A 15,121-nucleotide genomic window follows, 5' to 3' on the forward strand; every position below is an offset into this window, starting at 1 on the left:
GACTATCATTTACAGTTCTATGGGTTAAAACCTATTCACAGCTGACATCTCTCTTATGAGTTAGAATCTCAGCTCTGCTACCGGCCGGCTGGCCTCCTACACTGACGATGATTGGCTCGTCCGTTGGGTTGGATGCTGGAAGAGATTCGACATAATTGATGCAATTACGACCTCTGCTGGCTGATCGATGGCACCTGCACAGAGTCGGGGGATAACGGGGATCAGTGTGTGACTCTCAATGTACGAGACTCAGCCCTATATGAACTCGTCTCGTGCAGGTGAGAAAATGCAGTGGGCTACGGAACACGTGTCGGAGGGGCGTGTGTTAGCCACGGCTCTCCTCAGTCAGGAGTGGAGGTTAGCACCAGTACGGAGAAAATACAATCAGGTGATTGGACATGAATAGATTGGGATGAAAAAATTGGACTAATACACCATAATCAACCATATTCTGTGCTTCACTTCACCACTGCGACAACCTTATAGAAATACCTACATAAAACATATGAGTGTACATTGACAATGACTAATATTAGGGAAAAACTGGATGCTAATTTTTGCATTTTGAATGTGCACAGTTTGTATTACTTTACACTCACTATATCCAGGTGACATGGTGGTGCAGCAGGTAGTGTTGGTGCTAAAATAGCTTAATTTTCTTGACCATCCCCTGTGGTTAATGCCTATGTATAAGGACCTACCTAATTTGTCTACCTAACCTTCAAATTAGCTGTTTCCCGTGTAATATGCAATTTGCTGTTAAATTCAAAATTTAAGGTTTGTGTTTAGCAATTTAACATTTTTCATTTGTGTAGCGTTCAAGTGCGTCATGTTTACTGGTTAATTTGCACTATGAGGCGGTCCTAGCAATCCTACAGCAATTCAGTTAGCAATCGGTTAGTCAAAATGTCTAAGAATTCTAAAGAAGCTAAAACACGACTCGGGTAAGTGAATTTGGAAAACTCCCAACCAGTTCTGTGGATGTGGGGGGGGGGGTCGTCCGTGTTTTGGGGGGGTCAAAACACGGACGAGAATTTTTGTATTTGAGACTGAGGGTGTGTTCGAAAACCTAGTGAGCTGCCTTGCTGTCTTACTGCCTACATCGGCAGCTGCCTAAGTAGAGAGGATTCTAATAAGTCATTGACTTATAGGTCAGGTTATAAAAATCAATGATAATTTACATTCAAATTCATTAAAATAACTCTGTCTGCTTCTTCACACCGCCCGCAATTACGTCACTTTTTTGTGAGAAAAGTTGTGCTGCACTGAATGCTGGGATTGCCTTCACCTTTAAGGAAGCATCGGATGTTCCCATGTTACTCAAAATAACGTTCAGATTTAGTAGGCAGCATTTTAAGGCATCTAGGAATTTAAACAGCCTATGTAAGGAGCTCACTAGGTTTTCAAACACACCCGCACTGTCACTGAATGTTCTAGGTTTACATTCAACTGTTAGTAGGGCCCTACCGACGTGGCATTAGGCTTGTTCACAGTTTGTCCACATGGGCTGTCTTTTCCCAGTAGAGTAATCATGCAGAGTAATTATGACTTGTCTTTAACTCCCATGACATGCTGTACTCCACTGGATATAGTATATTGTCATAGTGCATTCCTGTACATTTCCTAGAAAGAGCATAGCTTCCTGGGATTTTTTGTAGAACCTCACAGGCACATATTCCAACGCATGCCTGCTTTACAGAAAAATAGTGCAGATCTAAGGGCTAACAGGGCAACCACAAACATTCTGTGTTGTTATGTCATGCCAGGGACTCATATTGATCGGAAATGTACATCTATGCTGTATTGTATATTCTTTTGTATGATCATCCTCAGGAGGTTATTTTTAGTTTAGTTATTAAAAGATGACAATGAGAAATTGTCTTTATTAAGCTAAACTCTGGAGGAGGAAATAAGATAAAGATGCTGAGACAAAAAGCTTTATGACTTGCTCTTGTATTCCCACTTCCTCTTTAATTAAGGCACAACATATTAATTAAATCACGACTAATGAAGTGGATTGAAAGCCATTCACTGAGATGCGTTATTAATAGAGTAAGAGTGTTTAATGGTGTGTGTGTGTATGAAGAGAGATGAGGGGGTGGTAGAGGACACAGAGTACACAGATACACAACAGGGCCAAATATTTACAGGCTATAGCTATGGCACAAATTAAATAAAGCATACAACCACACAAAACACTGGCATAAGGTCATACTAAAGACTGAGCTTGGTGTATAACAAGGTATGATGCCTCGTGCTTCTGCACAGGCGCCTCGGTCTGCTAACAGGGTCCTTGCACAGCGTTTGAAGACCCCACCCAGCAGACACAGTGGCCAATTTGTGTCTGCTGCAGGCACTGTCAATTGTGCCCGCTAGATGGCGCTCAGCCGACCGACAACTGGTGTGCTAGTGCAGTGATCCCCAACCACCGAGCCGTGGACCGGTACTGGTCCATGGGTCGTTTATAACTGGGCCGCACAGAAAGAATAAATGATTAGAGATCGCTACAAGAGCAATTAAATTTCAAAACCAAATTTCTCTTTGGGTGTTATTGTTGCTTATCACCACTAGGTGGGAGCAGCATCTCGTTGCAACGAAAAAAGCTCAGGCTTCACATTGATTTTCCATTCTACAGTTATTCTATTTTAAATTCTCCCACCCCGCCAGTCTGTAAAATTATATCTTATATGAAACTGGTCCATGGTGCAAAAAACCACTGGACCACTGTGCTAGTGGAATATCCTGCTGCGCCACCTGGGCGTCCAAACTGTAATTGTTTTTATCGAATAGAAAAGTCTAGCAGCAATAACAGCTCAGCTTGCCATGTAATAGGCCACACAAATTTAAAAGGTTGATCTACTTGATGTGTTTTTTGTTCTTCTCAGTGCACCATCAGTTGTGTGTGGCTCTGCTTCGCACCTTCCACTCTTATTTTGCCAATCAAACCAACAAACCATCTTATATTTAGTGAAGCAGTAGTGTTCTTGGCGTGTAAAGTGTGGTGATGTTTCAAGATCATTAATAAAATGAAATATTATGCTGATTATTATATAAACACAGTTGAAGTTTCCAGAAGACTTCATTTCTTTTTAAAAGTGTGTTAAGTAGCCGTTCAGGTGGGGCAGCGGTAAAATACGCTAGCACACCAGAGCTGGGATTTCGAATACATCGTATAGAATCTCAGCTCTGCCATCCGGCTGGGCTGGGCAGCTACATGAACAACGATTGGCTGTTGTTCACAGGGTGGGATAAGCCGGACCAGGGCTCCTCATTACTGGTGCAATTATGACCTCTGCTGGCTGATTGATGGCACCTGTGCAGAGTTGGGGAATAATGCTGATCAGGGTGTGGCTCTCCGTGCACAAGGCTGATCCGCATATGAACTCGCCTCGTGAAGGTGAAAAGATACAGTTGGTACTGCGCACGTGTCGGAGGGGGCGTGTGTCAGTTGCGAAGCTCCTCAGTCAGCAGTGGAGGGTTGTATCGGTAGAGGTGAAGTGTAGCACAGTCAGGGTAATTGGATACGACTAGATTAGGGGAGAAAATTGGTGGAAAAATAGGGAAAAAAAGTGTATTACGTTTTTTTTCCCCTTATGTGTCATTCTATGTTTCTATGTCCAGCTATTGACATTGAAGGATCTGTGTAATTAGCCACTTGTGCACATTGTTAGACATATTGGCAGCATATTCTCTTATAATCACCATGATGAAGGAGAGAGCTTAAAATTAAATAAAGAAATAATTCGCCTAATTCTTTTGCTATTTAAAAACAAATACAATTCAGCTACAGCTGTGTTGCTGCGAGTGGTTCCCAGGTCCCAAATCCCCCACTGAACTGATTATCCTTGTAGATCATTTTTATTTATTAAAGTATTTAGTACTAGGCAAGTACTATTTAGTAGAAGTAATTATACAATAACACTGAAACTATTTAGGGAAAATGTGTTTTTACTTTGCTTATTGTACTGCTTTTTGTAGAGCTTATGTCTCTCGTTTCTGGCAACCCTGGCCCAGTACTTTAAACATGAAGTAAAAGCTGTGGTTTTAAATTGTCAGTTTTCCAAAGAACATTCAATAACCCAATAACTAAAATGAAATAAATGATAATTATTTATTAAAGATATGACTAAATGTGTTTTTTTGTATACAGTACTACAGAGGCAATGTTTTCATCAGGATAAAAAAGTTTAATTTGCATTAAATTTAGTCATGTTCCATCAAAACTGTTTCCTAGTCCTGACAATATTACTTTCATTCAAAACGATTACATTCATCAACTGTGTTTTGTATCTCTCCAGTTCTACGGTTCACCACTTTCACCATTTCACAACAGCTTTTCATCTCTGCACCGTAAGCAGAGTGCAATTAAAAGGCATTTTAGGTGCAATTTGTGTGATTTAGAAGATACAGCTTCAGAAAATTAACCACCAGTGCCAGATGCTGTTTGCAGATTGTGTAGTTTCGCATTCCACCTCTTTAGCATCATACATCTAGCAAAAACAATGTCAAAACAAAGACATCAGGAGTTTAAACAATCGAGTTCTCGGCCGCTCAGGTGGCGCGGCAATAAAACACGCTAGCACACCAGAGCTGGGATTTCGAATACTTTGTATCGAATCTCAGCTCTGCCATACAGCTGGGCTGGGTGGCCACATGAACAACGAGTGGCTGTTGTGCAGGGATGGGAAAGCCGGACCAGGATTCCTCATAACTTGTGCAATTAGACTAGTGGCCATAACAGGGCAGTTGTAGCCTAGTGGTTAAAGTACTGGACTAGTAATCGAAAGGCCGCTGGTTCAAGCCCCACCACTGCCAGGTTGCCACTGTTGGGCCCTTGAGCAAGGCCCTTAACCCTCAATTGCTTAGACAATAAATACAGTATACTGTCTCAGTACTGTAAGTCGCTTTGGATAAAAGCGTCTGCTACATGCTGAAAATATAAATGTAATTACGACCTCTGCTGGCTGATTGATGGTGAATAATGCTGATCAGGATGTGGCTCTCCATGCACAAGGTTGATCCACATATGAACTCGCCTTGTGCAGGTGAAAATATGCAGGTGGTACTGCACACGTGTCGGAGGGGGCGTGTGTCAGTTGCGAAGCTCCTCAGTCAGCAGTGGAGGGTTGTATCGGTAGAGGTGAAGCGTAACGCAGCCAGGGTAATTGGATACGACTAGATTAGGGGAGAAAATTTGGGGGGAAATCTGAGTAAAAGAAAAAAAAAATCTAGTTCTCATGGAGTCACACACAAGCCAAAGATCACCATGTCGCCATGACTGATGCCAAGCATGTGGTCTAAAGTGGTGTAAAACACACCAGTATTGGACACTTGAGCAGAGAAACAGTCATTCTCTACCGTCTGTGCTTACTTTTAGGTTTGCTTGAGAAGAACTGTTGCACTGGGAATTCTACAGGTTCAGGCCGGGCCTGTTAGTTCTATTAAATGATCATCCTATTATACAAGTGCATGCTGGGGAATTGTGTAATTTTAGATTTGTAGCAGGTCAGAAAGTTTAAGAAAGCCTTTTTCAGGTTGAATGTGACAATACCCATATGTGAAAGAAATTGACTGACCTTAACAAAGACCTGCTCTTAACCACATACAAAATGTAAAAGCAGTTATATATGCATAGAGGGTTCTGACTCTATGTTAGTGACCAAGTTTTGCATATAAGCATATATGGATGTGATTGACAGACGTCCCCTTACATCTGGGCATTTAGTAAACAAAAGTATGTGTGCGTATTCACATATATCAAACATTAATGCATCATGGATTTGTTTCTTGTACATGTACCATGTGAAGAATAACTTTTAATAATCACTGTTAAACTTGATCTGAGGTCAGTAAAACCTATTTTTGAAGAATATTTATACTCAACTGTCAAAGCACACATCAGTATTGGCAAATTCACACATGGCACTATTGCACTATTTACACCATAATGTATATATTGTATACACCGATATATATTGTTTCTACACTCACTGTCACTTCGTAGTTCTACAATTACTGACTGTACTCCATCTGTTTCTCTGCATGCTTTGTTAGCCCCCTTTCATGCTGTTCTTCAATGGTCAGGACCTCCACAGGACCACTAGAGAGTAGGTATTATTTGGGTGGTGGATCATTCTCAGCACTGCATTGACACTGACATGGTGGTGGTGTGTTAGTGTGTGTTGTGCTGGTATGAGTGGATAAGACACAGCAGCACTGATTGAGTTTTTAAACACATCACTGTCACTGCTGGACTGAGAATAGTCCACCAACCAAAAATATCCAGCCAACAGCGCCCCGTGGGCAGCGTCCTGTGACCACTGATGAAGGTCTAGAAGATGACCAACTCAAACAGCAGCAATAGATGAGCGATCATCTCTGACTTTACATCTACAAGGTGGACCAACTAGGTAGGAGTGTCTAATAGAGTGGACAGTGAGTGGACACGGTATTTAAACTCCAGCAGCGCTGGTGTGTCTGATCTATTCATACCAGCACAACACACACTAACACACCACCACCATGTCAGTGTCACTGCAGTGCTGAGAATGATCCACCACCTAAATAATACCTGCTCTGTAGTGGTCCTGGGAGAGTCCTGACCATTGAAAAACAGCATGAAAGGGGGCTAACAAAGCATGCAGAGAAACAGATGGACTACAGTCAGTAATTGGCAGATCTTATCTCCTATTGGTGTGCATTTGCTTTTTGGGGCTTAATAGAGGCAAATTAATGTCTATAGGTCTGCAAGTATTCCTCAAGCTTTAGGTGTCCAAGGTTTTGCCTATGTAGTTTAAAATCACAACATAGTTCATTTGTGTTTAGCTGAGAGGACAATTTGAAACAAATCTTCACATCTATGGAATGTATAGAATATCTTAATATGACAGAAGGTTATCTTAGTAATATGAAATATTAAACATAAATACATAATTTTGATGCATATCCAAACATATATTAGAGTAAGTGGAGAAAAGGTAGAAATGAAATAGCACTTTTAAGGATGATCAAATGAATGGATCTATTATTGGCTTATATAAGATTTCATATAAAATGTCAATGTAAACATAGCCTGGGGCATGACTAGGGATAAACGTTTCAGTTGGCACTCAGCTCATATTTCTGCTTCTAGAACTCCCAGAACTCCCTACCTCTGTTTCCTCTAAGAAACCAGACCTCACTGCAATGCAATGACCTGTCATTATTTATCATTTACATAACAGACACTCTTTTATACAAGCCGTGGCAGGTCTATAGGTCTGCTCGAACATAATGTACACTTCTGCAAAAAGATTTGAGATTGCTCCCAAGTTTATTTGAACCAAACATGTTCAGTTTGGAATGCTTTTAAAATTATAATGTTAAGAATTAGTTGCAAAGTAATGCCTAAAATGCATAAACTGCCTAAAACATAAGGCACAGCATTCACCCCTTCGGCTTGATTCCGAACCACATAACACAACTGAATGGTATGTTAGATTAGTTTACTACTTACACTCATGTGAAAAAGTTAGGACACCCCATGAAACCCTTTGTCTTTTTGAACATATTTAAACATATGGACATTTGAGCTTTGTTTGAACAGTACTGAGAGATGGAGCTTATATAACTAAACAACAAAAATGTTAAAAATTACTTTTAAACACAAGTTGTAAACTGTAATGAACAAAAAAAAAGTTAGGACACCCCCACATTTATTACTACTTAAAATGTCTAAAATTAGATTGCAGTGCACCACATCAACTGCAATGATTAGACCATCGTTAGAGGACATTGGAGTTTTATTTAAACCTCAGACATTAGTTTGGTTTGCTCTTGATTGTTGAAGTGAGTCTTATCACCATGGTGAGATCTAAAGAGCTCTCTGAGGCCTTCAGAAAGAAGGTTGTAGATGCATATGAGTCTGGGAAGGGATTTGAAAAGATCTCAAAACAATTAGAAATCAGCCGTTCCACTGTCCGGAAAATAATTTACAAGTGGTAAACATTTAAAACAACTGCCAACGTGGCCAGGTCAGGTCGTCCTAGCAAGTTCAGCCCAAGAGCAGAGCGCAATATTCTTCACTGTATCAGAGGGTGCTTGAGGAAAATGTAAGACCGTCTGTCCAAAAACTGAAGCGGAGGTGGACCATGCAGCGTGACAACGACCCAAAACATTCCAGTAAATCCACCAAGGAATGGCTCAAAAGAAAGAAATGGAGAGTTCTGGAATGGCCAAGTCAAAGCCTGGATCTTAATCCTATTGAGATGCTGTGGGGTGATTTGAAACGGGCTGTGCATGCAAGAAACCCCTCAAACCTCACACAGCTGAAGAAATTCTGCATGGAGGAGTGGGAAAAACTTTCTCGCAGTCGATGTCAGAGACTGGTAGATGGTTATAGGAAACGTCTAATTGAGGTTATTTTAGCCAAAGGGGGAAATACCAGCTATTAAGGCATAGGGGGTCCTAACTTTTTTCTCACAATAAATTTCCATTTTTGTTCATTACATTTTACAACTTGTGTTTAAAAGTAATTGTTTCAGTTTTATTTGTTTAATGATATAAGCTCCATCTCTTGATACTGTTCAGATGAAGCTCAAATGTCCATATGTTTAAATATGTTCAAAAAGACAAAGGTTCTCATGGGGTGTCCTAACTTTTTCACATGACTGTATGGTATTACTAGTACTCCGACCCTAGGTATTTAATTAAAGATAGGTTAGCAACTAGCTTGCTAAGTATCCTAGATGAAGGTCTCAAGATCCTTTCTTGAATTTTGCTTACGTGATAATGATACACTTTAGTAATGAAACAAACTTTGTTTAGGCCTTAGGAAACGGCAAATATGTCTTAAAGTGCTGTAATTTCTTTACAGAAAGAAAAATTGAGGTAAAAATTAATTTTATTGTTATGTTCTTCATGCATTGTTGCTATATGGCCAAATTTATGTGAACACCTGTCTTTTTCCTTAAGTTTAAGTCACACCCACACATCCTTTACTGACATATCTATAAGATTTAGCTTATAAACTAAATAATATGCTTTTAGCTTTGAGGAAACAGTTTGGATGAGGCCCTTTCCTGTTTCAGCATAATCGTGTCCCATGTAAACAAAGCAAGGTCCATAAAGACACGCTCTGACAAGTTCAGTGTAAAGAAAGATAAACAGAATATAATAAAGCTAGCATCCTGAACACACACCTCATAATGTAGAGAAGGTCAGAGGAGCATTTGGAAAATGTCCCACACTGAGAACAGCTTTTTTTGGGATCGGTTAATGTCAAAGACAGACGCGGCTTCCTACCGGAGAAGAGTTATTATGAGGCCAACAATGTAAGCATACTCGGGGAGTCGCTCATTTGTTATCTGATTTACATAAGGTCAAACCATATGGGCACCAAATGTGTGTCTGCACAAAATCGTCCTTGATGTAGTGTTTTTTGGGAAGCCAAACACACTGTGACTGTAACTAGGATAAAGCAGTTGGTGAAGATAAATATAATTAAAAAATACAACCCTAAATCAGAAAAAGTTGGGACAGTATGGAAAATGCAAATAAAATAAAAATGTAGTGTTCCTTACATTTACTTTGACTTTTATTTGATTGCAGACAGTTTGAACACAAGATGTTTTATCTGCTCAACTTAATTTCATTTGTTAATATACCCCCATTCCTGCATTTTAGGCCTGCAACACATTCCAAGAAAGTTGGGACGGGGGCAATTTAGGGCTAGTAATGAGGTGAAAAAACTAAATAATGATGTGATTCCAAACAGGTGATATCAACAGGTGATTGTAATCATGGTTTGGTACAAAAGCAGCATCCAGGAAAGGCTGAGTCTTTGATGAGCAAAGATGGCCAGAGGATCAATGTACAATGTACCTCAAAGAAAAATTGGAAGGGATTTGCATATTCTTCCCCTACAGTGCATAATTATCATTAAACAATTCAAGGAATCAAGAGGAATTTCAGTGCATAAAGGCCAAGGGCGCAAGCTTCAGCTGAACGCCCGTGATCTTCGATCCCTCAGATGGTACTGCCTAAAGAACCGCCACTCAACAATAGCTGATATAACCACATGGGTGAGGGATTACTTTGACAAACCTTTGTTAAGCACTACAATACAGAGTTACATGTACAAATACCACTTAAAACTTTACTGTGCAAAAAAGAAGCCTTAAGTTAACCATGTCCAGAAGCGGCGTTGACTTCTCTGGGCTTGGAGGCATCTAGGATGGACCATCACACAGTGGAAATGTGTATTGTGATCAGATGAATCAGCATTCCAGGTCTTTTTTGAAAAATAGACGCTGTGTGATCCGGACCAAAGACGAAAAGGACCATCCAGAATGTTATCAGCAACAAGTCCAAAAGCCAGAGTCTGTCATGGTATGGAACTGTGTCAGTGCCCTTGGTGAAGGTCATTTACACTTCTGTGATGGCAGCATTCATGCAGAAAAGTACATTTAGATCTTAGAGCAACATCTGCTGCCTTCAAGACATCATCTTTTCCAGGGACATTCATGCCTTTTTTCAACAAGACGATGCGAAACCACATGCTGCACACATTACAAAGGCATGGCTGCAGAAGAAGAGGGTACGGGTACTGGACTGGCCTGCCTGCAGTCCTGGCCTGTCCTCAATACAGAATGTGTGGAGTATTTCGAAATGAAAAATGTGACAAAGACGACCCCGGACTGTTGCACATCTTAAGACATGTTTGCAGGAAGAATGGGACAAAATAAAAGCTGAAACACTAAATCACTTGGTCTCCTCGGTGCCAAAACGTCTTTTAAGTGTGGTGAAAAGGAATTGCAACATTACAAAGTGGTAAATGCTTTACTGTCCCAACTTTTTTTGGAATGTGTTGCAGACCTGAAATGCAGGAATGGATGTTTATTAATAAATGAAATAAAGTTGAGCAGACAGAACATGTAATATCTCAGGTTCATCCTGTCTGCAATCAAATAAAAGGCGAAGTAAATGTAAGAAACTGCATTTGCATTTTCCATACTGTCCCAACTTTTTCTGATTTGGGGTTGTACATTTAGATTTTTTAGAGAACTCTTTATTAGGATTACAATGCCTTCAGGTGCAGGGAACAAGGGAAATGTTTTTTTAAGAATAAGTAAATGATAAAAATTCTAAAACCTTCATAGTTGCCAGATCTCATCTCAGTAGGAGATTTTGCACTGACATTATCTACCTCAATCATCAAAACAACGACTGTGGGAGTATTCTTTGTAAGAATAGTGTTCCATTCATTCAGTACAGTTCCAGAGACCTGCACAATCTATTTCAAGAGGCATAGAATCTACTCTGACATAAATAATACTTAATAACAAGCTGATCTGAGAGATGGGGGGTAAATCATAACCATTCAGCCTTTGAAGTGTAAGAGCAGTCTGTTTCACACTGACATTAGACAGTAGGCTGCATGCATGGGATGAGCCAAACTGCACCAGTGCCTCTGTGGTCTGAGTAAGAGGGTGCAAAGATCACAATAAATCCAGCATACATGGACACCCCAGATCTCCCACTCACCCACAGCTCATGGTTTCCCAATCCAGTACAACACAGTTGCAACATTCAGAACAATGCTGCTCTTTTCCCATTTGTTTCCTTTAGTCATTGATCTCTTCTCTAGACAGTGAGATTACAGCGACCTACTGGGATGGATAACGGAGCTGGGTGGAAATCGTAGAGTTTTTCTTGGCTGAGAAACTAAGCATGGTTCAAAGAAGGTGTTTCAAACTCACATAACTCGAAGCAAAAATACAGCTGGTGAATTTGTTTCTACTCTTTCATCGTGCTTTGTCAGGCGAGCAGGTGTTTAAAACATGCTCAGAAACAGAATAGGGGTGATGTTTGTGTATTCAGGTTACAGATCCAAGTGTTGCCATATGTTCACTATTCTGTAGAATCTGATTAATTCTTCTGCCAAATAAAACTGTCAGAAGTAATGTGTTCAGTTCTTCTGTAACTAAGATTGAGCTCTGTAGTCTGATCCTTCCTCAGGCTGGTTAATTGCTACAGTCAGTAATCTTTCTAGGCAGTATACACGCTAAATTCCGAGCATTGACCAATCTTTAAATTAATAAATACTGTAAGAGGCAGAGGTGAGGTAGAGGTAAGAGAGTGTGTATTTAGCCCGGATTTACTTCAGGTACTCTTTCCACAAACCCATTAGGTAATACATTATAAAAGTGTCATTAGTTGGACTAAAGTTCTTTTTAGGGGTGCAACATTTTCATGACTTCACTACAGCCCGACCCTTCACCCAATAGACCTTTTTTTACTTCAGTAAAATGCTGCCACGTGTTGCATGTTCCACAGAATGTTAACTATGCCTTTTTCTTATTGAAGAATATTATTTATTAATTAAGTTTGGTTTTTGAATACATCGTATCGAACCTCAGCTCTGCCTTCCCACTGGGCTGGGCGGCTGCATGAACAACGATTGGCTGTTGTTCGTAGGGCTAGAGGTAAAAAAAGTCGGATCATAGGTCCTCATAACTGGTGCAATTGCAGCCCCTGCTGGCTGACTAATGGTGCCTGCACAAGGCTGAGGAATAATGCTGACGGGGGTGTGGCCCTCCGTACACAGTGCCCGTTGGTGTATGAACTTGACTCGTGCAGGTGAAAAATGCAGTCTGTACTGACTGTACAAGGGGACTGTGAAGGGGGCGTATATCAGTTGAGAGGCGTCCTTAGTCAGCGGTGAAGGGTCAAATCAGTATAGAGGATGCAATCAGGGTAATTGGACATGACTAGATTAGGGAAGAAAATTGGGGGGGAAAAGTGGGAAAAATTTAAAATTCAAAAAATAAAATAAAATAAACTTAGAGACTGCTCTATGTGTTATGAAACAAAATAAAATATAATGATATCCAAAGCGACTTACAGTACACAGTCTAGTCAACTGAGGGTTAAGGGCCTTGCTCAAGGAGTGGGGTTTGAACCAGCAACCTTGTACTTACTAGTCCAGTACCTTAATTGGTAGGCTACAACTGCTTTATGTTTCCTTATTAGTTTCTTCAAGAATTAGCATTTGCAAATAAAACCACTCACTCACTTTCTTAACCGCTTATCCAATTAGGGTCGCGCGGGGGGGGGTGCTGGAGCCTATCCCAGCTTTTTAATGGGCGCAAGGCACACAGTAACACCCTGGACGGGGCACCAGTCCATCGCAGGGCAGACGCACACATACACACACCCATTCACCTATAGGGCAATTTCAGTGTCTCCAATTGACCTGACTGCAAGTTTTTGGACTGTGAGAGGAAACCGGAGCTCCCCATCTGGCATCTGCCTAAGTAGAGAGGATTCTAATAAGTCATCGATTTATAAGTCCTGTTATTCGGACTCACTACTTAGACAGCGATTACATCACTTTTTGCTTACTAAGCTAACACAGTTAGGCTCATGCCATTCAAACCAATGTGATGAGGTGGCACAACGCGCTAGCATGTCAACTAACATCTCCCTCTGTGTACCGAAAACAGTCAAATTGTCCCTGACTAGCCTAAATTTGCAAATAAATTACACTTGTACACGCTTATACAAATTAAAAATTAATAATAATTTATTTACATTTAAATAGTAATAGTTTGTTGATCTGCTTTCGTGTGTAATGTGTAATTTTTTTGTGACAAAAGTTGTGCCACACTGAATGCTGGGATTGCCTTCACCGCTCGTTATTCAGTCAAAATACCGTTCGAATTTAAAGTACCTTACTAGACAGCATTTTAGGTATCTAAGAATTTGAACAGCCTTTTTCTCAGGAGCTTGTAGAATGCCGTCTATGTGAAGAGTTCACTAGGTTTTCGAACACACCCTATAAATAAACATATTCCACTAACTAGCTTTATCTTTGCATGTTGTTATGAACTATCAGTGTTCCCATCAGTTGTTGATATGACAGGAATGTTTTAGAACAGCAGGACCCCTCTCCTCCCTCACGTACACACACTTCCAGTCGATTTGGTTCCCCATATGTTCAGTTCATGGATCTGGCCTTGTATGTTCTAAATCATTAGGCAGATCAACACGCTTGGAGGAGGCCTCATCTCCTCATCTCCTGTCCATACACAAAACAGATAATGGTTAGGTGGCATACTTAGCTAGCAGCAGGGTGGCATCATGAGGTATTTTTAGCGCAGATGGAAAAAACTTCTTTGGTTTGGCCAAAAAAAGACCAAAATACATAACATGGTGGATTTAATACACACACACACACACACACACACACACACACACACACACACACAGAGAGAGAGAGAGAGAGAGAGAGAGGTAACATGAGGGAGGGAGATCAGTTGAGGGAACTATTGGTTCATGTTAGGCAGGACGCACATAAATAGAGAGTGTTACTGGTGAAGAATCGCTGTTTCAGTGCACATGTGCTCCTGTTTTCTTTTTTTTACCTCACTCACGTTAAAATAATGAAGTAAATACATTCAGCAGCTCTGTGGAAGAATACAGTCTATTTACAGCCGTTACCTCACGCGCGCGCTCACAACTAGAATGAACTCGCATCTCGCGCCCGTCACACACTCCAGTACAAGTGCTGGTGAAAGTTGCACAGGTAGCAGGTTCATGGCGAGATGAACAGTCAGTGGAGAAGAAGCGGGATTAATAATAATCGTACTGATAATGTCGGTGCTGATAGTGGAGAGAAGAGACTGTGTGATTATTAGGACTGTTATTAGCAGTGTGGATTAATCTGCAGCGGTGAGAGCGGGGACTGAGCTGCACCGGTCCTGACAGGAATAAGGTCAGTAAACTTACACTGTTCACTCAGATTTACTAACCACTAACTGCTTATTTATCTTCAAATGTGTGTATTCTGTCATCAGAAAACTGTAGTATATACAAACTGCCCACTTACACCATCATCTCTATTATTATTATTATTATTATTATTATTATTATTATTATTATTATTATTAGTGGTAGTAGTAGGAGTAGTTGTAGTAGTAGTAGTAATATTAACACCATTGGGGTTATAGAAGTAGTAGTTGTGTAATATATGAAGCATTATATTTTTTTATCAATTGTAATTCATATTACAAATTCATCTCTCATAAAATTAATATTTTAATTATATATACTTTAAAAATTATAAATACAGATATATATA

The 15,121-nt window shown here is 40.3% G+C and overlaps 1 protein-coding gene across 1 annotated transcript in view; it reads left to right on the forward strand.

Moving 5' to 3' along the window:
- The first annotated feature begins 14,686 nt into the window (after positions 1-14,686).
- Positions 14,687-15,121, forward strand: part of avpr2ab (arginine vasopressin receptor 2a, duplicate b) — a 40,415-nt gene continuing 39,980 nt past the window's right edge. Inside the window, exon 1 of the mRNA XM_063016203.1 lies at positions 14,687-14,755. The gene's annotated coding sequence lies outside the window, so the exon portion shown is untranslated. The remainder of the gene's footprint in view (positions 14,756-15,121) is intronic.

Source organism: Trichomycterus rosablanca, chromosome 19, assembly GCF_030014385.1.
Source record: "Trichomycterus rosablanca isolate fTriRos1 chromosome 19, fTriRos1.hap1, whole genome shotgun sequence".
NCBI classification, from domain to species: Eukaryota; Metazoa; Chordata; class Actinopteri; order Siluriformes; family Trichomycteridae; genus Trichomycterus; species Trichomycterus rosablanca.